Source organism: Pinus tabuliformis, chromosome Q (assembly GCF_031772625.1).
Source record: "Pinus tabuliformis cultivar Carrire ecotype Pingquan chromosome Q, CPIR1, whole genome shotgun sequence".
NCBI lineage: Eukaryota > Viridiplantae > Streptophyta > Pinopsida > Pinales > Pinaceae > Pinus > Pinus tabuliformis.
The window spans coordinates 223,728,691-223,755,233 of record NC_142296.1 but is presented as its reverse complement, the minus strand read 5'-3'; positions in this window follow the sequence as shown (position 1 = coordinate 223,755,233).

Sequence of the window (26,543 nt, the reverse complement as noted above, 5' to 3'; positions counted from 1 at the left end):
GGAAGACTCTACAAAGTGCTAACTCCTCTATCTCAAGCTTTGGTTCACATTGAAGTAAGCCCATGTGAACTTTTGGAATAGAATATTTGGTCACCTTGACTAGAAAATCTTACCTACTCTAAACTCAATGGTGAATGACATCCCCTCACTCAAGGAGGATCCTGAAGGAGTATGCAAGAGATGTGCATTAGGGAAAAATGCCAGGGGACCATTTGGAAGAAGTGCTTCAAGGTCAAAAGAAATTATGGATCGCATTCATTCTGATGTTTGTGGTCCTATGTCTATAAAATCTCTTGGAGGTCATCTATATTATGTGACGTTCATTGATGACCATTCAAGAAAAACTTGGGCTTATTTGATGAAATACAAGGATGAAGTATTCATCAAATTTGAAGAATTCAAAGATGAAGTGGAGAACCTTACAGAAAGAAGAATAATGATTCTAAGATCTGATAATGGAGGAGAATATACTTCAAAGGGAATCATATATTTTCATAAGAAGTCCGAGATTAAGGGAGATGATACTCCCATACAATCCCGAAAAAAAATGGAGTTGCAGAATAAAAGAATCAATCTATTGAAGAAAGTGTAAGAGCCATGTTACATGATCAAGATATTCCAAATATTATGTGGGGAGAAGAAACAAATACTGTTGTATATATTCAAAATCGAAGTCCTCACATATCACTAGACAACATGACTCCTGAAGAAGCATTCACTGGGAAGAAACCAAGCATGGACCATCTTTGAATATTTGGTTGTCCTGTCTATATTCACATACCAAAGGACAAGAGAAAGAAGTTGGATCCTACAAGCATGAAGGGAACATTTGTTGGCTATAGCAATACTTCAAAGGCATATAGGTTCTACATAAAGGAAGGACACCGAATAGAAGTTAGTTGAGATGTGATATTTGATGAAAGTATTTCGTTTAAGAAATCAAAGGATCTTCCGATGGACTTTGATGATGAAGAAATTCCTATATTTGAAAAGGAAGGTACCAGGGAAGAAGAAGAATAAAATCACGGAGATGAAGGTCCTAGTGAACTCGTGCAACCTGTGGTTATCCTCAAAAGTAGAAAGATACCTAATTGGTTGAAATATACTCTTTTAGATGCAAAGGGAAATGGAGCAGCCAAAGGCACATTCAGGGAAAGTAAGAAGCCCAAAATATATTCAGGGTATGCAACCTACATGAAAAAGTTAATAGAAGCTGAACCATCCACCTTTGAAGAGGTTATCAAGCATCAGGAATGGAAAGATGCCATGAATGAAGAATATCAATCCATAATGAAAAATGGAATTTGGGAGATCGTACCTAGGCCCAAAGACAAATCTATAATAACTTCCAAGTGTCTCTATAATATTAAAAATACAGCATATGGAAGTATTGACAAGTATAAGGAAATATTTGTGGCTAGGGGTTTCTCTCAATAGGAAGGCATCGACTATGAAGAGGAATTTTCACCTACAACAAGTATAAAACTATACTTTCATTGGTCTATTTAGCAACATGGAACATCCATCAAATGGATGTCAAGACTGCATTCTTGAATGACACGACTGATGAAGAAGTCTATATAGATAAACCCTTGGGATTTGAAGTCAAAGATAGAGAGGATTATGTTTGTAAGATGAAGAAGACATTTTATGGCCTTAAGAAACCAACAAGGGCGTGGTATGCAAGGTGGATGCATACCTACAAATATTAATCATTCTTTTGTATGTGGATGATATTCTTATGATAGGCATGGAAGGTCTAATCTAAGAATGCAATAATAAACTAACAGTAGAATTCGACATGAAGGATCTAGGGCTGATGCACTATTATTTGGGACTCGAATTTTGGCAGGGACATGATGAGATTTATCTAGGTCAAGGAAATCATGTGATCAAGATGTTGAAGAGGTTTGACATGTTGGATTGAAAACTTATGACTATTCCCATGATCACAAACTTGAAGAGGCTAAGAAGTTTTGAGTTAAGCCCTATGGATCTGACCAAGTATAGTCAATTGATTGGCTCACTGATGTACCTTGTGAATATTCAACCAGACATATGTTTTCTAGTGAATATTCTTAGTCAGTTCCAAGTGGAGCCCAAGCATGATCATTGGATAGTAGCCAAGCATATACTGAGATATATGCAAGGAACAATCCAATATTTCCTGAAATATGATAAGTGGATTGATTTCCATTTGATTGGATATACAAATTCCGACTAGGGAGATAATGAGCAGGATGGAAGAAGCTCTATAGGAGGATGTTTTAGTTTTGGATCCTCCATGGTATCATGGATGATCAGAAAGAAAGAATCGGTTGCTTTGAGTAGTGTTGAGGCTGAATATATTGCAGCATGTGAAGTAAGCAACGAAGCTATCTAGTTGAGGAAGCTGTTGTCTGACTTATTTGAAGGACCAATGGAATCTACAATGATACATTGTGATAAAACCAACTGTATAAGGTTGTTTGAAGACCCGATGTTTCATGGAAATATAAAGCATATAAATAACAAGTATCACTAAATTTGAATGCTGGTGCAGGATGGTGTGTTGTCGCTACGATATATGTCCATCGATGAGAAGGTAGCTCATAAATTAACAAAATATATTCCTAATAAGAATCATTTGTATTTGAGAGACAAGCTTGGTCTAGTTGATATATCCTCCCTAGTTGAGTGGGGGAGATAGACACATCATTCTTGTCTTCACTTGGGAAGAAAGAATGGAGGATTGGGTAAGCATATGGCATCCAATACTCTTTGAGTATGAGGTAGGGAATCCAATATAAGATTAGACATAGAGGAAGAATATTCTATGAGGACTGGCTATCCAAAGAATAGTCTTAGAAGGACATACTCTGTCAACACTCGGGTGGGGTATGTGCCTTTAGAGACAATGATGATGGTGTCTATAAATCATTGGTCTCACCAGGATTGTGCTCTAATCTTGTGGAGAGATAAAGTTGTTAGTCAAGGCCTTGCTATCTGAAAATTTTGGTTGTTATGATGCTAAATAGATGGGTTACCAATCCGACTCTTCTTATGAGATCTCTTCAGATTGAGAATGCTCATGTACCATTTATGAATATCCCCCTAGTTAAGAGTGAGTGTTGAAAAATGCGTAAATAGGTTCTGTCTTCATAAATATGAAATGTACTTTTGATTCTTGAATATTGTAAAATGAAAGAAAAATTATTATTTCTTTTTTAGAGCATGGGTTTCATGCTCAAGGTATTTTATTTTAGAGGTCAAGCACCCATTGAGTGTTTCTAGGGTTTTTCCTAGGTCAACAAGTCAAAAGAGTCATTGTTATAAGTTGAAGACCCCATCGGGCACATTGTAACTTTTAAATATAATTAATTTGTATTTAAAAATGTCAAAATACCCTCTAAGATCAAGTTGACTTATTTTGAGGAGAATCATCCAACTTAGAAGTCTATATAAAGGAGGGAACTCGACCTCCTTTGAACACATTCAATTCTCATCATCTAAGTGAAGACGAAGCAGAAAAAGCTTAGTGAAGGAGAAGAAGGACCAAGGAAGAATTGTTTTGGGTTATTTATCTCTCTCTCTCTCTCTCCATCTCACACATGTGAAGAAGGAAGCCTAGGGTTTACTGCTTCAAGGTCGAAATTTTCAAGTTGTTGTAAGAGGATCAAAGTTGTTGGAAGAGGAGATTAATAAGTCAACTTCTAACTCGAGACAAGGAAGAAAGCCAAGAGAAGTTGCTGGGAGGCCTTGGAAGGCTAAATTTTCTCATACGTGTGGATGAAGTAGTAGTTGCAGGGGCTGAAAATTTCATACTTGCAGTAGAGGCCGAAATTATATAGCTAGGGATAGAAGTTATTTTGTTGGAAGAGATTTGATTGGGTTTGACTTAGACAAAGGAAACACATCATCAAGAACGTCATAATTGGTCTTGGAAGGATATTCGTCTTAGTCTAGAGGTCTTGGAATTTGTCAATTAAAGAAGAGTTTTATGGGTTTTCCTCTCAAGTGGAGAGGTTTTTGCCCTGGTTTGCAGCTTATATCCTATGTTCTTGTGTACTATTGTTCTTCTTGTTTTGGTAGTTTTTTGATGATAAGAAAAAACATAATGATAAGAGAATAAGTTAATACGTAAGAGAAAGTAAAAAGACATCACAAGCAATTATCAAGAATAAAGAAATCATCCTACCTATTTCCCTAAATATTTCTCAACAATTCCAAGACTGCAATAGAATTAGATTTGTAGGTGGCAAGTTTGGTGGAGCAGTAAAAGGATTCAATTATTGTTGGTGTAAACACATGCTTCATAAAGATGGGGTCTTGGATTTTGGGTTACCCTGAAAGTGGTTAAACCATGTTTTGGGGGAACTCCATGAGTTTTGGGGTACATGGTGTATATTTAGTCACTACATGGTTCATGTTGGATTCACATAATGGATAAAACTTGCTCAATTATTGACAGACCTCAATTGGGTGTTTGATTGACATTCTTCACTAGAGAATTCGAGTTCTTTTGATAACTTGGTGGCCATCCTACATTATGGACACATCGAGAGGTTCATTTTCTTAAAGAAAGCCCTACTTGGGGGGAGGAGCATTATGCATCTTAGAGGAGGGAATTGGGATCTAAATGAAAATGGAGATTGGATCCTAAAGGCTTAGAGTTGGCTTGAGAGTGCCTAAATTGAGACAATGTTATTAACACAATGGAGTATATTATTCAATAGGAGTGATGGAATTCTTGTGGGTTTGGGATGAATAGGCATGGACACACCTTGAGTAGCTACTCCATCTTGGAGCTTGTGTTTGAACATATGCCATCACCTTGGAGTATAACATGTGTACCCTTAGAGTGGAGTATTTAAATTTTTTATGCCCACAAGTGATCATTGTAGGTTGTTTGTAAGGGGTTGGGAAAAAAATGGTATTATTGGCCTTGTTGGATTCACACTTATACTGAGAGTGGGGAAGGGAGGTGAATCAGTATAAGAAAAAATATTTCTAATTTAAACATTCATGAATCATAACCAAAAAAATCACATATGGAACACAATATATAAATTAAAATTTATTTATAACAAATATTTGTAGGAATCAACCTAGTAATATAAACTTTGTAGGCATCAACCTACTGTTACAAATATTGTATTCACCAACCTACAAGAGACACCAATCCCCACTGGTGAAAATATTTGTAGGCACCAACCTACTAGAGGAACCAATAATCACTATGCCTGATTGCTTCTTTTTCCTTCACCAGGTCTATTAGTTTCTTCTGCATTGACCAAATTTACTTGCTACTTTTTACTTCATGAGGTCTACTTGCTTCTTCTACCTTTACCATTTTTTCTTCTCCCAAAACTTGTTGTTTTTGGATTCTTCCCAAAAATGAAATTCTACAACATGACACATATCTAATTTTGCAAATCTAATTATGAAATTTTACCTAAGGCACTTCTTTATGTCTCTTTGGATTTATGAAATTGTCACAGTTTGAAAAGTCCCAAAAAATAAGTTATAGCAAAAATGAAAAACTACGATGTTTGAAGTAGATTTCAAGAGCATTCAAGGACCATAACTTCCATAGGATATATATTTTTAAATTATAGCAAATTAAAGTCTAAAATTTCTATCATAGGTACCTAGAGATCTCGACTTTGTCTTGTCAATATTTTGATGTTTAAAAGATCTCAGAAAGAAAGTTATTGAAAAAACACTAAGTTAACATTTTTGAAGAATATTTCAGGAGCATTCAAGAAGCTTAACTTCATTATAGAATATCTTTGAAACTATACCGAACCAAAGTCTAAAAATTTCTATCAAAGATACCTAGATATCTCATGTCTCCTCGAGATTTCGTAGTCTAAATCATATCAGAAAGAAAGCTATAGCGAAAATGCCAAGTTGACTAATTTGAAGCATATTTTAGGAGCATTCAATAAGCCTAAGTTCCCTAGAGAATATCTCTAAAATTATGATGAACAAAAGTCTAATATTTCTACCATAGGTGCAAGAAGATCTCCCATGTATCTCCTCGAAGTTTCACAATGTGACATATCCCAAAAGAAAAGTTATGGAGAAAACACCAAGCTGACATGTTTGAAGCAAATTTCAAGAGAATTTATAAACCCTAAATTTATCAGAGCATATCTTCAAAATTTTAGAGAACCAGAGTCTAAAATTTCTACTACAAGTACAAAAATATCTTGCCTCCATCTCCTCCAATCTTCATGGTCTAAAGCATCTAGACGAAAATTTATAATGAAAATTCCAAGATGACTCATTCACTCCACAAATCATATTTTTGCTCCATGTTTAAGACCCCAAGAGTTCTCCCCAAATTCTCTTGTGCACCATAGATCTATTCTTTCTTGTATGGTATTAAAATGCACTCATTTATCCTTTATCTATAGTGTTTCTACGTTCACTTATGGGGTTGAATTGTAAAAATGGATGGGTTGAACTAACATAATCTTTCATATCTCCTCATTCCGATGGAGTTATAGGAATTGTCATATAACTTTGGAAAGGCATCTAAATAATATTTTTAGTCATATATCCCATGATTCCATTTGAGCTAGGTATTTATGGTAAAATTTCCTTCAAAGGTAGGGTATCCAAACTAGGAATCAACAAAAATTTGGGTATCCAAACAATATTTCCAACAATATTCATCTTTCAAAACCTTGGAATCCAAACAACATTTCCAAAATCTTCATCTTGCAATATTTATCATAGACATATGTAGTCTCCCCCTATACTTGACGTTAATGAAAAACATATTTCCAACAATCTCCCCCTAAGGTTGACATCAATGAGAACACAATATTCAACATGCCTCCCTTATCTCTCATATGTATAATAGAAGGAGAGAGTCCTCATTCATATGATTTTTTTTGTTTTCATTCTTATTCACTCTTGTGCAAAGATGTGATGTAGAAGTGAAATTCACTAATATTTTTTCTCTCCCTCTCTCTTAGTCATTTGTTCTTGATATATATCTCTCTCTCTCTCTTGGTCTTCATTTGTACTTGATCTCTCTCTCTTTATCTCTCTTAGAGTAGCTAGAGTTTCTTGAAGAATTTTGGAGTCCAATGTTAGGGTGTATCCCTCTAAGGTCTAATATTATGGTTTTGTAAAACCATAGAGTATATTTGGTGAGAAGAAGAAGATAAGATGGTGCCTTTCCTTGGAGGACTTCATAGAGTGATTCTTTCATGCTAGAGCTCCTTGGTTGAGCTAGGATTTTGTTTATTTTTCTCGAGTTAGGGTTTTGGAGAGCTAGTGGTTTGTATTATACTTAAGAGAATGATATGTTATGTACATCAAATTAATTTTGACCATATTAATGAATTTTTCAACTACTCAAAACTTGTGTGATCTATAGATTTTATTTTCAGCCATATAGACCTTCATGTATTGTTATTACATCTATATATGTCTTAATGATCTCACATAAGTAAAATTATATTTTTTGAGTGATTTGAGAACATCATTGAAGAATTTAAGGGTTGTTTTGTTGTTTCTATATCTACTGTTTTATTACTATAATAGTTATTTTTTAGATCTGGTTTACGTGTCATAAGTTTGGCTTGAGTGTTAAAAAATTCTTTATAAAATTTGGTATATTTTCTTCTTGAATTTTCTAAAATATTAGGTTGTTAGGAAGTAAAATATTATATATCTTCCCATGCTATTCTATACTCTATATCATAACAACCCTAACAGTGAAAGTCATAGGGTTAAGAACTATGAAACCTTCAGTAAATAGGTAAATTTTTTGTTTTGCATTAAAATTCATTTTTCAAAAAAAATCTACAATCAAAATTAAGCTCAAGGATGGCCTACGTAAGTGTGTACCTAGTGCACTCACATACATACTACAAAGCCTTATGGAGGGGTTTCCTTTGACTTCTATAGTCATTTTCACATTTTTTGACATATAGCCATTTTCCTAGCCCTCTTGAACAAACTTGGAGCGCTTAAGGTCCCTTTTATTCCATCAATTAGGTACTTATTAGATCAATTTCTCTTAATTAATGGATTTTTTTTGGTCCCAAAGAACTTCGACCCTCTTATCTGTTGGAAAATAAAGGAATTTGTTGATTAATGTTGATTTTCTTTACTTGATAATTACTTGTGATATTTGTTGGCATTTTATTATTATGTTTTACTTCTTCATCAAGGAATTATCAAAAACATAAAGAACACAAGATATATGCTCCATGCCAGGGAAAAACCACACAACTTGGGGAAAACCTGAACAATCCTATTCCCATAGAATCAGATCAAAATGAGACCTCCAGGACCTAAAGACCAAGTCCTCCTACAAGCACCAAGTCAGGCCTCAAAATATTTCTTCAATCAAGTCAAAGTTTACCAAGTCAAAGATGGTCAATCTACATTATGTCAAAATTTTTAGTCCTAAAAATTCAAGTCTGCAACTCGGCCTGCAATATCTGACCCTATAACAGCAACAAAAACCCTATCCTTCTCGCACATGTGAGTAAAACGGGTCAACTAAGTCTCTTTCTTCTTCCTTGAGTTTCTCTTCTTTCCTACCTTCCTCTCAACTTGAGAGGAGAAATCCATTCTCACTCCTTCTCAAACATGGAAAATTCATCAACAAGCCTTGGCTTGTGTCAGAAGTACTCATAATTCCCTTACATCAGTTATTTGTACCTTCCTTAGCCCTCTTATCACTGAGTTTCCTCTTATTGTAACTTCTTGAACTAGGGATCCAAATCTACCTCCTAAGAGTCCATGATTATGTAATTGAGGTATTCGTGTTCTGCATCCTAACTATGTCCACCACTACTTCCTGCACTGCTTTCTACCTTGAAGATAGTCCATCACACAATTTCTTCAACATATTGATTATCACAAGGTTAACCAATCCATTATTTTGAATACAACTTGCATGCCATTTCCAATCAGTCTCTATTAGCCAACATAGCTCCATAGTCACAAATAAATATGCCCTCTAGTTGTTATTTTCATCTTTCCAAAATTGTCAATTCACAGGGTCTTCAAATAAACCTTCTTGTCAATCCTCTAGTTGCCTCTTAAATGATTTCCCTTATCCTTCTAATTGTCCTATTGTTGCTTCAAATTGACAATCCTTAGGGCACCAATCAAACTTCCTTTCAATAATGACTTAGCTTCTAACATAAGGTATTCCAAGAAAAACCGACTTGATAGTGAATGTCCATTGATTCACTGTTCTTGGTTTTTTCATAAATATTCCCATACAATAGTGAATCAACTCTTTTATTATCTTTACAAAAAGATTCTTCAAGTCTACCTCTAAACAATTACCGATTTGACCCTATATCATTCAACCTTGTCTTCTTCATTTTTTTGTACTTGTAAAGCAAAACAAAAAACCCTCACCAAAGGTCCTTCTTCTTGTGTAGTTGCCACAAAGAGATGTGACCTAGTTTTGGAAAGCCTACTAGATAACTCGTTTTCCAAACATGCCCTTCTTTCAATATACAATTACATGGAAGTTTTGTCCCTTCTAGACTGTGAGAATCTTCTTTCCAACCTTCTAGACCTTGGCCAAATGTCCTTCAAAGATCAGTCCTTGAAGCTTAAATCCTAGCCTCTCCTAGTAGATTTATAGTCCTCCACAGGTCTGCAATTAGGGCTCCTTTGAACACCTACTTTCTTCCCTCCTAACAACCACAATATTTCCTTCAAACTATCCTAAAATAGAACACCACATCCTTTAACAACAAATCAACTTGAAGACATCAAATACATACCTTTTTCTCAAATATGAGATGAAACATATCGGCTATAGGATTTATGGCATGGTTAGGGCTTCCAACAGTCTTGTTATCCCTTCCTTTCTACGACCAGAAACCTCCCTCTAATTGTGCCTTCCCCACTTATTAAGTTTCACCTACACACTACCTTCTAGGACTGTTAAGGCTCCTATTTTAGGACTTTCTGCCCCTCCAAACATGGCTCTATAGGACCCTCAACCCTTCTACAATATACATAGGGGATGTGACCTGTTTTACAGAGAAATATACCACCAAAAAACTCACACACAAGGCTTATAAAATTATCCCAAATTCTTCGCCTATTCCTCTCCTTGAATCTGCCCAAATAGTCACAAGAGGTAGCCCTAAACTCGCCTCCTTCTCTTCTTCACTGAGCTTCAAGGTCTGCAACCTAATTAGATGACATATTCCTTATGAAATATTTCACTCGGGTTTATCAGATTATAGTTTCCTTAGTAACCCACCTTGACTTTCAAAAATCAACCTTTACATGGACTATATTTCAAAAATAATTTGAATTACTTGCCAAACTTTTGAAAGGATGACACACATCATTTGGTGTAGCTTGTATCATAGTCATGCATTGTCTTTGTGAGAGACAACACATATCATTGTAGACATAGGGTTGCCTATCTGCCATAATTCAATACCACTGTAGATTTTTAGCGAGATTATTGTATCACAAGGTAAATTATCAAACCATTGTCTTCCCACAAGCCAATATGAGCCATGGGAAGAAACAATGTTAAACTATCCTTGATGTCATCATAGTAATCCATCATAGAACGAACCTTTATATTGTATATAAATAAGGAATTCCACTGTAATTAAACAATCCTTATCATCATAGGTCATTATGTCATCCTTACTTGGAGGAATTGGATCTGTAAACTAGGATTACATACCTTCTTATTATGACTATAGTAACATAGCTCGCATCATACTCTATATTACATACTATGGCTAGCATACTATACCTTGATTATGACCTATAACATCTTAATTCAAATCATATTTGGAGGAGTAGGATTCTTATTATAGTTTCATAAACTCATATCACAAGAGAACTTGTATAGAGTTTCTCCAAAACTTATCTATCAAATTTGTATTACTGTTGCAGAGGGATTTTTAGATTACTTGATATTCCTAGAACAAGAATTTTTATATAGTCTACTAGCTTCATAACTTGTTGCTTCTTCCAGATCCTTATTGTAGTAGAATATTATTCTTTGTTCCTTTTAAAAATGCCAACAAGTTGTGATCTTCAACCTCTTTCTACCAACCTTAGCTTTGATACCCATAGTAGGGAAAAACCCCACAACTTGGGGAAAACTCAAAAAATCCTCTTCTTATAGAATCAAATCAAAATGAGACCTCCAATACCTAAAGACTAAGACCTCCTCTAAGCACCAATTCAACCCTCCAAAATCTTTCTTCAATCAAGTCAAATTTTACCAAGTCAAAGATGGTCAATCTGCACCAAGTAAAAAAATTTAGGCTTGCAACTTCAAGTCAGCAACTCAACTTGCAATCTTTGGCCCTACGGAAACCCTAGCCTTCTCGCATGTGCGAACAAAATTGGTCAACAATTAAGTCTCTTTATTCTTCCTTGAGTTTTTATTCTTTCCTAGGCCTCTGCTCTACTTTTCTACTTGCCTTATCCACAGATCGAACTTTCTTGTCACTTGCTCCAAATGAGGACGAAGTCTGGCCTATATATAATCATCCACGGGATTGAAAATGTGCCCCAACAAAGTCGACTTGTGATTGGAGGACAAAATTACATTTCTTTATTAAAAGATGATAATTTTCTTTTGTTACAAAAGGTCCAAATGGGACTATAATACATTACAAAAATTATTATTTGCTCAACAAGCCCTAGAAGCATGAAGAACATGCTTTGATGTAGACTTTCAGCATGAAACCCATACTTGAATCAATACAATTATTTTTCTCTTTTATATAAAATATACAGTATTATGATTACAAAAATCATTATGAAGACCAAATCTAGTTACATTCTCCAAAACTATCGACAATAGTTTTATTTTTTGGTGTTGACCCCACATTCTTAGATGCTTGCATGGTTTGCATAACTCCACCATTATCTCATGTTCTGGAGAATTTTTTTCATTTTTATTATTTAGAATAACTCTAGCAATAAAACGCACACCTTACGTTTTTACAATAAAAATAGGTCTTTTTTCGTCTTTGAACAAAGACTTTTATCCCTAAATGATTAATATGAATTTAAAGTTTTTTTTTTGTTTTTTTTTAAATTACCAAGGGCTCATTCACTGAATTAAATCTTCCACACACTCAATTATCTTGTGGGGAGGTTGCATTCATCCTTTCTTGAAAATGCATGTATTCCCTAGTACCATCATCAAAGGGTTTATTTGGTTTTAATAACCTATTATTGAAAAGGAATCCTTAGTGCAAAAATATCCAATATTGAATTTATGCTCTACTATTAAATCATTCTATTTACTATTTGGAACTATTATTCTATGGTGCTCCTTCAACATTTTTGTTTCTTGATACCTAACCATGACATTGAGGGTTCAAGAATTGGCTAATATACATGTTTTATTTCCTACTTTGGGGCTTAATAGTTAGAAACTAGATCGAATGGGATTTTAATTATTTTCATCGTAAATGTAGAGAATTATTGTGCATTTTTGTGCCTAGTTTTACTCTTTCATTTAAGTAATTGTTAAAATATCAATTACATACTCTTGGTAGAGGCTCTTAGTGGTTCCCTAACCCTCCTTTATCTTGACGTCAATGCCCATGAACTTGGAGTTGCTTTTTGTAATTGAGTGTCTTCTTATTTATTGCAATAAGCCCGCCTTTATATCTTGTGTGTGAACACTTAACCTCTCTTATGGTGATCACAATGAGACCAATTTATTTGCATTCTCCTTTGGCCTTATTTGCATCGTTTAGCTTTAGACCCCACCTTCGTGATAAGGGATTTATAGAAATATGATGTAGAATTGAAACTGCTCAAGAAATTTTAATCTAAATCAAGAGACACAATTCTACTCTATTATTATGCAGACATTAATTCATAATTTAGAAAAAAAATCCGAGAGATACAATATGAAATATCACACACGCACAATATTTTTCTAGGGGAAAGCAATTGCTAGAAACCCCTTAAGCATTCTTGCATTAAATCAAATGAATAGAGGTGTATTACAATTAAGTTCTATCTGAGCTCAAAGTGAAAGTGAATAACTTATCTTTGTGCTCAATGAGAAGCTCTACCCAGATTTAGTCAAAATTTGCCTCAACTTGAGCCCCTATTTCCTTGCGCAATTCTTGAGGAATTATGCCCCTATTATTTATGAATTTTCCTCCAATTAATTGTGCAATTCCCAAGGTTGATCATCTAACTTCATGCAACACCTATACACTCAAGACTAGTCTACAACTGATGTTACACTAACTTGGAATCTACACCACATCTAAGGAATGTGAATTCTTTGCATGCATTAGCTATTTTGGGCTGATTAATTAGTTAACTGGATGATCACCTAGTTGGACTGTTATACCACTACACAATTGACCTTCCACTAGTTCCTCGAACTGTTAGAACTAGTTTCACTGAACTCAACTGTATATAACTGAAATGGATTACTAAAATTTAGAAATTAGACATACTTAACTAAACTCCAAGCCATCTAACTCGAATTTATTGAGCTAACTTAGTGACAAGAGCCATGTCACACAATTTAACTGCCTCCAAGTTGTCTATTGATGTGGAAATTCAATTTTTCTCAATTTGACCAAGGCAAAATCAAATTGAGACTTTCTTGCTGCACTTCTTAGCAAGAAATGGATTATCAACCACCCCCATCCTGCACCTGTGGAACTCAAACTTCCCTATTAACAAATCCTTTTTCAAGATGTCAACATTCTTTTCCTCTTTCAAAATGTATAGTAGCAACATTATCCACCTCTACACACACTCCCATAAATGATGATACCAGATATTTATATGCTTGGATCGATCGTGAAATACCATATTCTCAAGGAGCTTAATGAAACTATGATTATCATAATAGATCACAGTTGGATCCATCATCTGAACAAACATTCCCACAAATATATTTCTCATCCAGATCATCTCACATGTTGCTTGACTTGCAACCATGTATTCTTCTTCTACCGAGCTAAGCGCCACAAATATTTGCTTCCTATTGTACCAAGAAACCATAGTAGACCCAACACTAAAAATTCCACCTGATGTACTCTTTCAGTTGAATGGACAACCTACCCAATCTGCATCTGTGAAGCCACACAACTTCACTCCCTTTATCCGTTTGTACCATAATCCATACTGGGTAGTGCCTCTAAGGTACCATAAAACATGCTTAGCTTCCTTCTAATATAATTTGGTTGCTTAACCATAGCTTGTCTCAACTGGTTGACTACATAAAACATATGTGGTCATGTGTTCACAAGATACATCAGTGAACCAAATAATTGTGTTAAATGGTAGTCCCCTTCCTCTAGTTGGTCACTAGAGGTATCTCCATGGGTTTACAACTCTCCATGTATAATCTTTGCAGTATATCATTTTCATACTATCCTTGAGACACAAACAATTCTGCATCACCTTGCTATACTTCCAGCCCGAGGAAGTAGTGCGTGAGACCCATGTTCTTCATTTCAAATTACCTTGCAAGTTCATCCTTGTAAGATTTGATCAACTGCTCATCACATGTTAATAGTAAATAAACAACATATAAAACAATGATAAGCAATTTACCTTCTACCAAGATATTATAGAGGTTCACATCTACTTCACTTTTGGTGAAGCCCAAACCCATGAGATAATTGTTGACCCTGGTGTACCAAGCACGGGGTGCTTGTTTGAGATCAGACAATTCTCGCTAGAGTCTGCACACATGCGACTCTCGATCAAATGTCTCAAAGCCTTCTGGTTGCTCGATGTGCACCTCCTCCTCAATAACCCCATTGAGAAATGTTGTTTTTACATCCATCTAGTGGATCTTCCACCCCATATGCACAACCAGTGCAAGAATTGATCTAATGGATGAATACCTTGCTACAGGAGCAAAGGTTTCCTCATAATCAATTCCCTCAACTTGAGAGAATCCTTTGGACACAAATTTGGCCTTATATTTTTCTATGCTTTCATCTGCTGCATGCTTAACCTTGAAAATCCATCTCGAACTCACAATTGATTTATCTATCAATCTTGGGACCACTTCCAAAACAATGTTCTTAATGATGGATTCATATTCTTCCACCATTGCATCAACCCAAACAGGTTTCTCAAATCCTTCCTCGAAAGAGGATGGCTCAATCTCTACAAGCTGAGTCATTAGAGCCATGTAGCTAGTGTACCTCTCAGGTGACGTCCTTTACCTGTGCTAATTTTAAGGATCTTTCACATTATCCCTCGCATCCTACACAAGTCTATCAAATTCCTTGTTTCTTTTTCTGCCTTCTTTGGATGGTTCTGCATGAGTGGATGTCTCCACTCTCTACTCCTCAATTTTTTTCTGCTTCACAACTTCCCGAGGCTCCTCCTTTTTAGCTAAAATCTCCTCTTCTGGTGGGATCTGAAGCTTCCTCTCAAGAGATTACTACATCGCTTTATCCTTATCAAACTTTACATCCCTTTGTACAACTGTCATTCTGAGGGAAGGTAAGTACACACGGTAATTGTGTGGAGTTTCAGTGTAGCCCACAAAAACTCCCAACTCTATTGTCATCTCAAGCTTCTTCCTCGAATCTTTGGAGACATGGCAGTAAATAGAGGCTCTGAAAATTATGAAGTGAGACATGTCCACCTTTCTCCCCAAGAAATCCTCCTCTGGTGTGATCATATCAAGAATCTAATGAGGACTCTGGTTCTGCCAGTAGACTGTTGTGTTACATGCTTCTACCCACAAATGCAATGGTAGGCCTTGGTCATGTAGCATAGCTCTCGTATCTCCAACAATGATATGGTTCTTTCTCTTAGCTACCCCATTCTATTGTGGGTTGTGGCGTGTTGTCAGTTCTCTTCTAATGACTTCTTTTTCATAGAAATTATTGAAAGCCATTTGAAACATAATCACCTCCATGGTTGCTTCTAAAATCCTTCACCTTCTTGCTAGTCTCTTTCTCAACTAGTGCCTTGAATTCTACAAACTTGGAGAATGTCTCATCCTTCTTCTGCACGAAGAAGATCCAACACTTCCTTGAGAAATCATCAATAAAAATAACAAAATATTTGTGTCTAGCAGTGGAGGTTGTCGATAAGGGTCCACAAACATTAGAGTGGAATCTTTCCAAGACTTCCTGTGCTTTGTTGTCTCGTTCATGTAATGTGTATTTCACATACTTCCCCAAGATACAACCTTTACATACATCCTGCTACTCAAGTTCTCCTTTAGGGAGGCCATTAGTTATTTGCTACATAATTTTTAGGGTGCTATGATGCAAATGGCCCAATATCTTGTGCCAAATTTCACCAACATCGTGGCTCTGCACTTTCTCTACTTTACTGCTTAATGAAACACAATCATCCACATCCAACTTGCACATGTTCTTCACCTGAACCCCAATATGCTTCACCTATCTAGTGGCTATGTGTCTCAGGAATGATTTCCCTTTGTTGAAGATCACATCATAACCATGGTCTTCCAAAACTTATATAGAGACGATATTCTTCTATAGGCCTTGAAAAAACATGACATATTTGAGGCGAAGAGGGGATATCGACTCCGTCTAAAAGGTTATCGTACCAATCCTTGTAGCATTATAACTTCCGTCGTCCCCCAACTCAATATACATATGGAAATATTTATTCTCGAGGTCATTGAAAAACTCTCTACACCCTACCATTTGGAACAAGGCACCAGATTCCAAGTACCACACACTCTCCATCTCAGTGCTGGCCATGCATGCGATAAGGGTGAAGCCAAGTTCAAATTGTAAATCTAAAGCTTCACCTACTGCTCCTCATGAGTTCTTCTTGCTAGAATTTTCGTGTGGACACTTCGTAGCATAATTCTTGAATTCATGACAACTGAAGCATTTGATTTTGGAAAAGTCTTTCTTCTTTCCCCCTTGGCTAGATTCTGGTTTGGTTTGATATTTCTTCGCTTTTCCCTTCTTTCCCTTTCCAACTAATGGAAAATTTTCTTCATCCTTTCCCTTTGATGAGGTTCCATCTCTGGTATTCTGCCTAATCTCTTCTTGTACCAAATCAGACCACAATCATTCCCGATTTGGTAATTTATCCCTCTCGTTCACCAGGTCTTGGTAGCTATGCCAACTTTTTGGAAGGCCTAGAAGAGCTAGGCTCACCAGATCATCTTCTGCAACATTGACACCATACCATCCAAGTTCATCACAAACTTGTGTAAATCTATGGAGATACTGTGGAATAGTATCATTCTTCTGTATCTTGATGTTTCAAAGTTTATCTTTGAGGGTCAGTTTTCTATGATCACTGATATTCTTGAATATATTTGTCAGTGCCTTCCACATTATGAAAGGAGTTTCTTTCCAATGGAGATTGGAGATAATGTTGTCTCACATTCCCTCCAATATTATTCTCCTCTCCTTGGCTACATCTTTCTTCCATTGGGCTAGGTTATGTGCATCATATGCTTGTAGTTTTACAATATATGTCTTGACATATTCTAGAAGTCCATAATCATCTAGCATCGCCTCCATGTGATCCTTCCATGAAATGAAATTCAAGTTGCCTTCCAAGGCATACTCTAATATCAACCCGTTAAAGGCCATTTTACGAACTCTAAAGAGATCCTTCTACACTAAAGTTGCAAATTCAAACCTCCTTAGAAACAACTTCGAAATCACTATTCTAATGTGAATCTGGCTTTGATACCATGTAGAAATATCATGTATAATTACAACTACTCAGGAATTTTTTATCTAAATCAAGAGACACAATTCTACTCTACTGTTCTGCAAACATTAATTCACAATTTATAGCAAAAATCTTAGACATGTAATAAGAAATAACACACTTGCACAATATTTTTCTAGGGGAAATCAATTGCTGAAAAACCCTTAAGCTTGCTTGCATTAAATCAGATGAATAGAGATGTATTACAATTGTTATCTCTGTATGAGCTTAACCCGCAAGTGAATAACCTATCTCTCTTCTTAATGAGAATCTCTAACCTTGACTTAGTCAATTTCTACCTCAGCTTGAGCCCATATTTCCTTGCGCAATTCCTAATGAATTAAACCCCTATTAGTTATGAATTTTCCTCCAATTGATTTTGCAATTCCCAAGGTTGATCATCTCACTACATGCAACACCTATACACTCAAGACTAGTGTACAACTGATGTTACACTACCTTGGAATCTCCACCACAACTGGGGACCTCAAATTCTCTGCATATAATAGCAATTTTGGGTTGATTGATCAATTAACTGGGTGATCACTAAGTTAGACTGTTGTCCCACTGCACAACTGACCTTCCACTAGTTCCTCCAACTATTAGAAATAGTTTAAATGAACTCAACTAGGTATAATTGGATTGGATTACTAAAATTTAGCAATCACACATGCCTAACTAAACTCCAAGCCCTCTAACTCAAATTTATTGAGCTAACTGAGTGACAAGGGCCATGTCACACTAGTTAACTGCATGCAAGTTGTTTGTTGATGTGGAAATTTGAATTTTCTCAATTCGACCAAGGAAAATCAAATTGAGACTTTCTTGCTACGCTTCTCAACAATATCTTAGTTATCTTGTTCGACTCGTTATCAAAGTTGTATTTTCCCTCTCTTTCATGGTTTCTCTTAATAGATAATGTAGATAGTCCTAATGTCTTAGATAAGATCCACTTGAGAATTTTTGTTTGAATAATACTTAATCAAATTCAGTGTGCCACTTCAAGTGGACTTATCAACCTATCATTATTAAAATTAGATCCACCCAAAAAAAAGAAAGGATAAGATGATTTTGCATCTTGAAGTCCTCCCATGTGCATGTGTGGGACATGAACCCTATTGTTATTTTCAATTTTTAGTCTAGACCATCATTAATTGCTACACTTGGGCTTGGGCTTCTTACCATTGCATAACTTTCCTTTACCTTTGATTCATTTTGTTTCTATGATTTCTTCTCTTCCATCTATTAACTCATGCTTATTATGATAATTCCTTGTACTAACCCTACATTTTTTTAACATGGTGTTGGTATAACCATAAGAAACTTAAAAAAGTTTCTATTTTGTCAAGGTATACCTCATTTAGTTACATTCCTTTTTAAATGTATTAATATGCTTTAGCTCCCCCATAATAATGGCCTTGAACTATACTTCAAGCCATTGTTTCACTACCTATCATCTATATGGGATACCTATGCATCAAAAAACTTACACCACACCCATGCATACATTTTCACATGCACCCATCTCACAGAGCCTCACATAATGGTCAATCTCTCAACCTCATCTCATTGCCTTTAGGATGGATTCTTAACCTGCCACTTAAGGGTTGGTTTCTTAACTTCCCTCCATTCTTAATTCATGGTTTCTCCACTTTCCATGTCTACACTTCATACATATCCTTCTTAATACTTATTCATCTTCATTTGACCATAGCAACCATATCTTAATGTGGGATGTTACTTAATTAAACACCTTTACAACATAATTTTAGAATATGTCTTTTGATCCTTTAAACATGCCTCCCATATTATATTTTACATATCCCCATTATTCGTATGTACGTCCATATCCTTATAATTCCTTTCCATATCCCCCAATGCAACTATTGCAACCATCCTCCTTTATTTGAACTAGACCTCCTTTTCTTACAATTTTCCTTTATTAGTCTTATTTAAGTCATGGTGTTGCTTCATATTATTCTAAGAGTTTGATTCATTTAGGAACTTATACATAATGTATTTGTTAAGAACCTTTTAACTGTCATACTTATTTGACACCTTTTCAATGACCTTTGTCTCAGTTACTTATATTTAGGAGAATTCTTGACCAAGACCATGCTGCCAATATTGGTGCTTAAATTATCTATGCATGATTTGAGTGAATTTGTTGCTATAATGTTGTAACACTACCGCCCACCCTCTTGGATAATCCAGACCAGATGGGTGGTGTTACATTGTCCTAACCCAACTTCCAAGGTCTCATTATGGAAATGGGGTTACAAAATTTCCTCAATTTTCAACTTCCCCGAAACTAAAACTAATACCACAATTGCAACTGACTCGTCAAGAGCTTTCCGAAAATATATCAAAACTCTGACTCTCAGATCAAAATTTAACAAAGTTACCGAATTAATGAGAATTGTAACCTCAGAATGAGAAATCTAGCTAAAAAACCCCCAAAAAACATGAAAAAGAACTTGAAAATGAAAAGTATTGATGTTGGAACAATGTTGTTGTTGGTTTTTGAGGGGTAAATTTTCAATAATTTTTAAAAATGACAGTAAAAGCCATCTTTTTTTTGCACAAAAAACATGAAAAAAACACCTTGAAATGAAAAGTGTTGATGCAACTTGATGTTGCATCAACAATTTTCCATTTTTGTTAAAATTTCAATTTTTTTAACAATGGCATTAAAAACTAAAATTTATGTGCAATAGGAAGTTTTTGTGCATGAGCAGTTAGGGTTTGAAGCAGATGGTGTTCAGAGGGGGAGGGAGTGTGGCTCCCTCCTATTGTAATGTGGTAATGGACAAAGCGAAAGGATTCAAGATGGGTTTCAAGTTTTTAGCTAACGGTGCATCAGGTAACAACCAAGCAACATCTGGAATAGGTACTAAGGACAAGAATGGTCATAGAAGAGAAGAGGATAGAAGTATTGTAGGGAATCAGGAAGATTAGCAGAAAAATTCAAAAGGGACCACCGGGAATGGGTCATGTAAGCCCAAAACAACAATAATATCGATGGCATTAATCATAGATCTTGATATGCAGGCCTTTAGGGATCATATGCAATTTTTTCAAGTTTATGGGCCTATGGACCACAAAAAACCATTATGTGACTTGAACAAAAAATACTAAAAATTGCGAGGGGAGATTGAGCTGCATCTAGGGTCTAAGGGGTTCTTTATTGTGGTCTTTATGAATATGGAGGATAGAGATTGAATCTTTGACGACGATCCCTACTTATTTTCATCAATAGGTCTATACATGCACCCATGGATGGAACCCATGGATGGAAAAATTAACTCTAGAAAAGTACACGTTTAGTAGAGTTCCAATTTGAGTCAGGATGTACTCATTACCCCTTGACTACTGGCTACCTTCGTCCCTAAATATCATAGGATACACATTGGATAAGTTTATTAATATATCGGAGGCAACGCTATAAGGGAGATATACATCGTATGCAAAGCTCTGTGTGGAAATGAATGTTTCAGGTGCACTTCCTGAAGAAGTCAAACTAGAATTCAGAGATGAAATATGGTTACAATCGGTAGATTACAAGCAGATCCCATTTAGGTGTAGACATTGTCATGAACATAGAAACTTGATCTTGGAATGCCCTCTGAATAAAACTGAGGAACAAGGGAAGGAACAAGGGAAGGAACAAGAACAAAAGGATGTTGAAGGTTTTGTGCGACAAAACATAAGAAGTTGCACTAACCGAAGGCAACAACAACGCAAATCAAGGAGTTAGAATGGCACATAGGAATAACTTTGAAGTCTTCTCGGAAGAAAATTTGAAGATTCACAGGAATTAAGAAGATAAAATATAGGAGCAGGAAGAAAGTAAAGAGGATAAAATGTTGTAGTTGTCAGAATATCTTGAAAAAAAATGGAAATACCAGATTTGTCAAAATACTTTGAAGGATATGCTGAGATGACCCTAAGTGTTATAGACATTTTTGTGCCCTATAACTCCAAGCATGAAATGTCCATAAACCAAGGGCTTCTAATTCCCTAAAAGTGTTGTTCTAACCCCTAAAGGAACAAGGTCAACAAATTACAACTTCTCCCAGAAGTTCTCCATGAGAAACTACTCAGAATTGGTCAAAATAGGATCATTGCAGCGGCTCCACTGGCTAGGTGCGTTGCATCTCACCCAAATACACTGTGAGGGTGCATTGCATTTCAAAAGTCCCTTCTGTGGGGTGCGATGGGCAAGAAATGAAAAATGGCAGTGTCATTCCGCGAGGTGGAGAGGCAATGGAAGCTTCCAGAATCTTCTCCTATGACACTTGCCTCACTGAATTCGACCAAGGATGAGTAAGAGGCCCTCAGTCTCCAAGTGGAAGCAAGAACTGTCAGAGAGAAGACACTAATCAAATCACAAGCTGACTCATCCCCCTTACAGATATCTATATATGGATCCCTCATCCCAGAGATCCAGACGCTGGAATTTTGCATATTGTAAGGAATTGTTGTTGGTTTCTAGAGACAAACATCAGATTGTTGGGTGATCTAAGCTTTGTTTGAGGTGAAGAGGGGCTTCTTTGCTGGGAGGTTGATGCTGGGTTGGAACAACTGGTTGTAACTCCTCCTGGATCTTTTCTTGTTTATCAATAAAAGCTATTTGAGTTTTCCTCCATGCTTTTGTATCATTGATGCTTGTTACATTTGTATGGTCAATTTACATCTGATCCTAGATTGTTTATGAATATAGATCCATGTCTTTGTATAGTGCTATGCTTCTGTGATCTTACAGGTACTTTGTGAAGCTGGGCGTGCAAGGGAGCAGGTAGCTGGGGACTATCAAAGAAGAGAGGGATCGAATCAAGGGATTAGCGCAAGACAGAGGTTGGTCTTTCTATTCCTCTCTATCTATAATTCATAAAGGAAAAACATAAGTAGCTTTTCTCTGTTTGTTTCTAAGGCAGTTGTCACACCTTAGTGGGATAGAGCAGTTCTAAATAGACACTTTTCCCTGTAACAAAATGGCGACTCCACTGGGGAGATAATTAGTTTGTTTGTTTATCATTCTTTGTTTTTTGTTTCATAAACTTATAAATAGAATTCGAACTGCATTTGCCATAACAAATGTAAAGTAGATAATTGTTGCTTCAATCCATCCACTGGATCTGTTTATGATTTAAACAACTGATTCACAAACTATTTGATTGCCCTTGTGATAGCTCTTAGATCCTCCTTAGATCTACCCATGATTGTTGCATTACTGATTGCTTTTTACTCGGCCAAAAACCAAGAACTGAACTGCAAACTGTGACCCGGAACCCGAACAGAGTCTCGTTTCTGGCCCAGCGCAGGTACTGTTTAGAGATTCTGAATTTCAGCACACTTCCCAAGTGGACAACCTGCGTTGCATTTCAGATTCTCTGTGTTATAGGTGCGCTGATCAGACTAGCTCTGTACAGTTGTGGCTTTTGTGATTCATTCTTTCCAGTTCTATTCCTGAATTTTGCTGCCTGTGATCAGTATATGTCTGTTTGAAACCCCTTTTCTTTGTTGTTATTCCGCCTCCTTTGTACAAAAGAACTGTAGATGTTTTTGTGTGTTTGTTGAGTCGTTTACAGTTCTCCTTTGCAAAAGTAGCATAATTGTACTGTCGCTCTTCGATTTGAAACTGTCGCAAGTGTCAATTTCAATCGTAGCAAAGAGTTTGATTGTTGTTGATGGTCGATTATCTTGTTACTATTGCTTTTGGTCTGAATTTGTAATTTTCTAGTGTCAAAAACAAGTATTCATTTCAAAATCATAAGGTGTAGTAATCATCTCCATTTTTTATTTCGAAAAGAAGCTTGTTTATATTTGTCGCTTGAAAAGAAATTCAGATTTGTGCATCAACTTTCTTTTTAGCATCCATATACTAAGAAAGTCGAAAAACAAATACATGCATGTGCATTTGCATATAGACAGTCTGATTGGCTTGATTTAGGAAAGTGCATTTAGAGTGTGCTCTTTTCTCTTTGTGAAAAGATTCTGTCTTTCTTTTCCCTAGTAGTTAGGATTTTCATTGCATAAAGAAGATAAAAAGTTTGTTTATCATCTTAGATTGCATTTTAGGAATTACATCTACATCTCATGGTGAACCCGAAAGGCAAACTTCATAAGCAAGATCAACTTAAAATAAATTCAATGAATCTAACAATGCTTTGGAACTTAACGCACAACATTTAGAGGTCTAGGCTAGAGACGTATTCCGGCGTCGTAAAGCCTGGTAATTGTTGTTCTCATTGATGGTTGGGTGATTCCTCCACTCTGAGATGATAAGTGCCAGTACGGACTTGTGCTCCCACGTACCGTCGAGTATATTTTGGGAGACCCCTATAGGCTTAAATCCTTTATCCATAGGAAGCCATGTCTGTCGCCCTATCGATCGCAATGCACTGAACATAGCATTCGGGAAGATTGACTGCCGTACCATAAAAAGTATTCTGTAGTTTTGCAATTGGTTTGGTACTCCCTCTACCTAGACTTCCATAGCAATCCCTTTCGTTCCTTTTCAGAATCTTTAACGGAAAAGGTCCATCTGAGCACTTGTCACTTCAGGCTCATTAAAAATCGAAGGCGACTAGAGTCATCTTTTGTTTTTTCTCGACTCTTAAAAAATGAAAAAACAAGTTGTGTCAAAGCGTCTAAAATTAATTTAATTCAGAAACATACTTCCCCTTTATTTTAGTTGATCGAGTAATCCGCAATCGTGGAAGAAAGACAATTGAAACCCTGTCGTTCGCGGAGGCTTATGAGTCAACCGTCTTTGTCTCCGGAATCGAAGCTAGTACGGACAAAGCGAACTTGTTTAACCAGTTCCAAATCTCCTATTAAAGTTAGAACAAGTGTTCCAACAACATCAGAGACTCCGGTTACTCCAAACATTTCTGGAATCCCTGCCTCTACAGAAGAAGTTCAGCAGCCACAGGAGGACAGTGATACTGATCCTAGTCTGAGAGTAAACACTTGTGTTACCGAACCAGTTCCATAGACAACCGGTTCAGAGAGTCTTGCTCTTCAAACATCTGTCGCTGCCGATTTCACACCTTCTTCGGCACCAGAAATATTCTACGGACCTGACGGTCTTCCCCTTCCACCTGGTCTGATTGCCATAGAAGAAATTGTAGAAGATCCTCAAACAAGTACTCCAACACAATTTGGAGTCGGGATCACTCTATATCCTTCTTCGTCAGAAGTTAGTCTACCACCAGCGGAAGCTCTTGTAGAATCGCTAGGTAATCTTTTGGATAGACTACAAATGTTTGAACAACCGTCAACATCTAGGACTGTGTCGTCTGACACAGCGACGACAGAACTCCCTGTTATCACTCCGACAATGTTCACCGGTATACCATCTATCCCGAATAGCTCTCAACCACTAGAAGGAGTCCACTCAGGGGCTATCTTGACAGTATGGTCTGTTCCTGTTTGTTCATCCGGAATAATATCTGGAAACTCTTATGTTGAGTCTCAACAAATTGATCCATTTGGAGGTCAATTTGGGCAGTCTAGCCCCCAAGGGCAAACAATTCCCTTGAGTTCTAGATTACCACCGTATCGGGGGCAGTATACCCTTTCATTATCCCCTCCGGGAAGATATCCATACGGGAGTTCACAACAACATTCAGGTTATACTGGAATTACCTCAAGCGGTTGGGTACCTATACTACCTCAACAACCAAGAGTTGTATACTCGATGCAACAATGCTTACCTACGTCAAATATTCCAACTACACCAACTATTGTGACAGTGTCGCAAGTTCAAGCGCTGCCTATTGTATGCCAACCTCAGGTATCTCAGGTTGTAATGCAACAACCCTTTGACCATGCGACTCAACCACAATCGCCGATTGATGGAACGACACAGGTTCAAACGGGTACAATTACCCCTCATCTTGGTCAAATTGTTAGTATCGGGCAACAACACATGGCTTCACAACCATGGCTGGTGCAATACCAACAACCGCAATTCCAACAAGTATACCAAGGTTCTGAGCAACAAATCTTTGCTAACAGTGGACAGCCGTACATTCAAAACGGTCAAAATCAACCATTTTACAATGGTCATGTCCACCAACCTTACCAAACATACCAGCATCAAATGCATTATGCCGATATGCAAAGACTAACTACTCAGGCAATCCCATCTTATCCTGGGTATGCTTTGCCTAACCTGAATTAGCAGTTACCCTTTGTGGCAACTTTGGAGTTACCTGATTTAAACCGGTTAACCAACGATCCAATTGCTTACACCCCTTGGTGGCCAGCAATTCCACATAAACTTCCATCGGATATTCCTAAATTTAATGGAAATCCAGGTGAAGATCCATCGAATCATGTGATGACCTTTCATCTATGGTGTTCATCAAACACCCTAAATGATGATTCGATAAGACTTCGCCTCTTTCAGAGGACGTTAACGGGTCCGGTGGCAAAATGGTACATCGAATTGCCTGAAGCTTCGTTCAACAACTTTAGTACCTTAGTCCCAACCTTTTTAACCCATTTTCAGTTACCAATAAGGTACGAAACGGGAACAGAACTTCTTACCAATTTCAAGCAGACGACGGCCACTCACATATCTGATCATATACATGAATGGCGACGTCGTCGTAGAATGATAAAAACGTATGTCCTCGATCAGCTCTTAGCTGAATGGTTTATCAAGTCATTACTACCTTCCATCACGGAAGATGTGGCAAAGGGGGGAGTCGTAATAGAAGAGAAAGTTATGGCTCGTGTGTAATATCTAGATTTGATTTACACTCAGTCCAGCACGCTCTATGATAAAATACCTGACGCCCCTAGACCAGAATTCTCAATTCCTCCTCCTCCTAAATCGAACAATGACT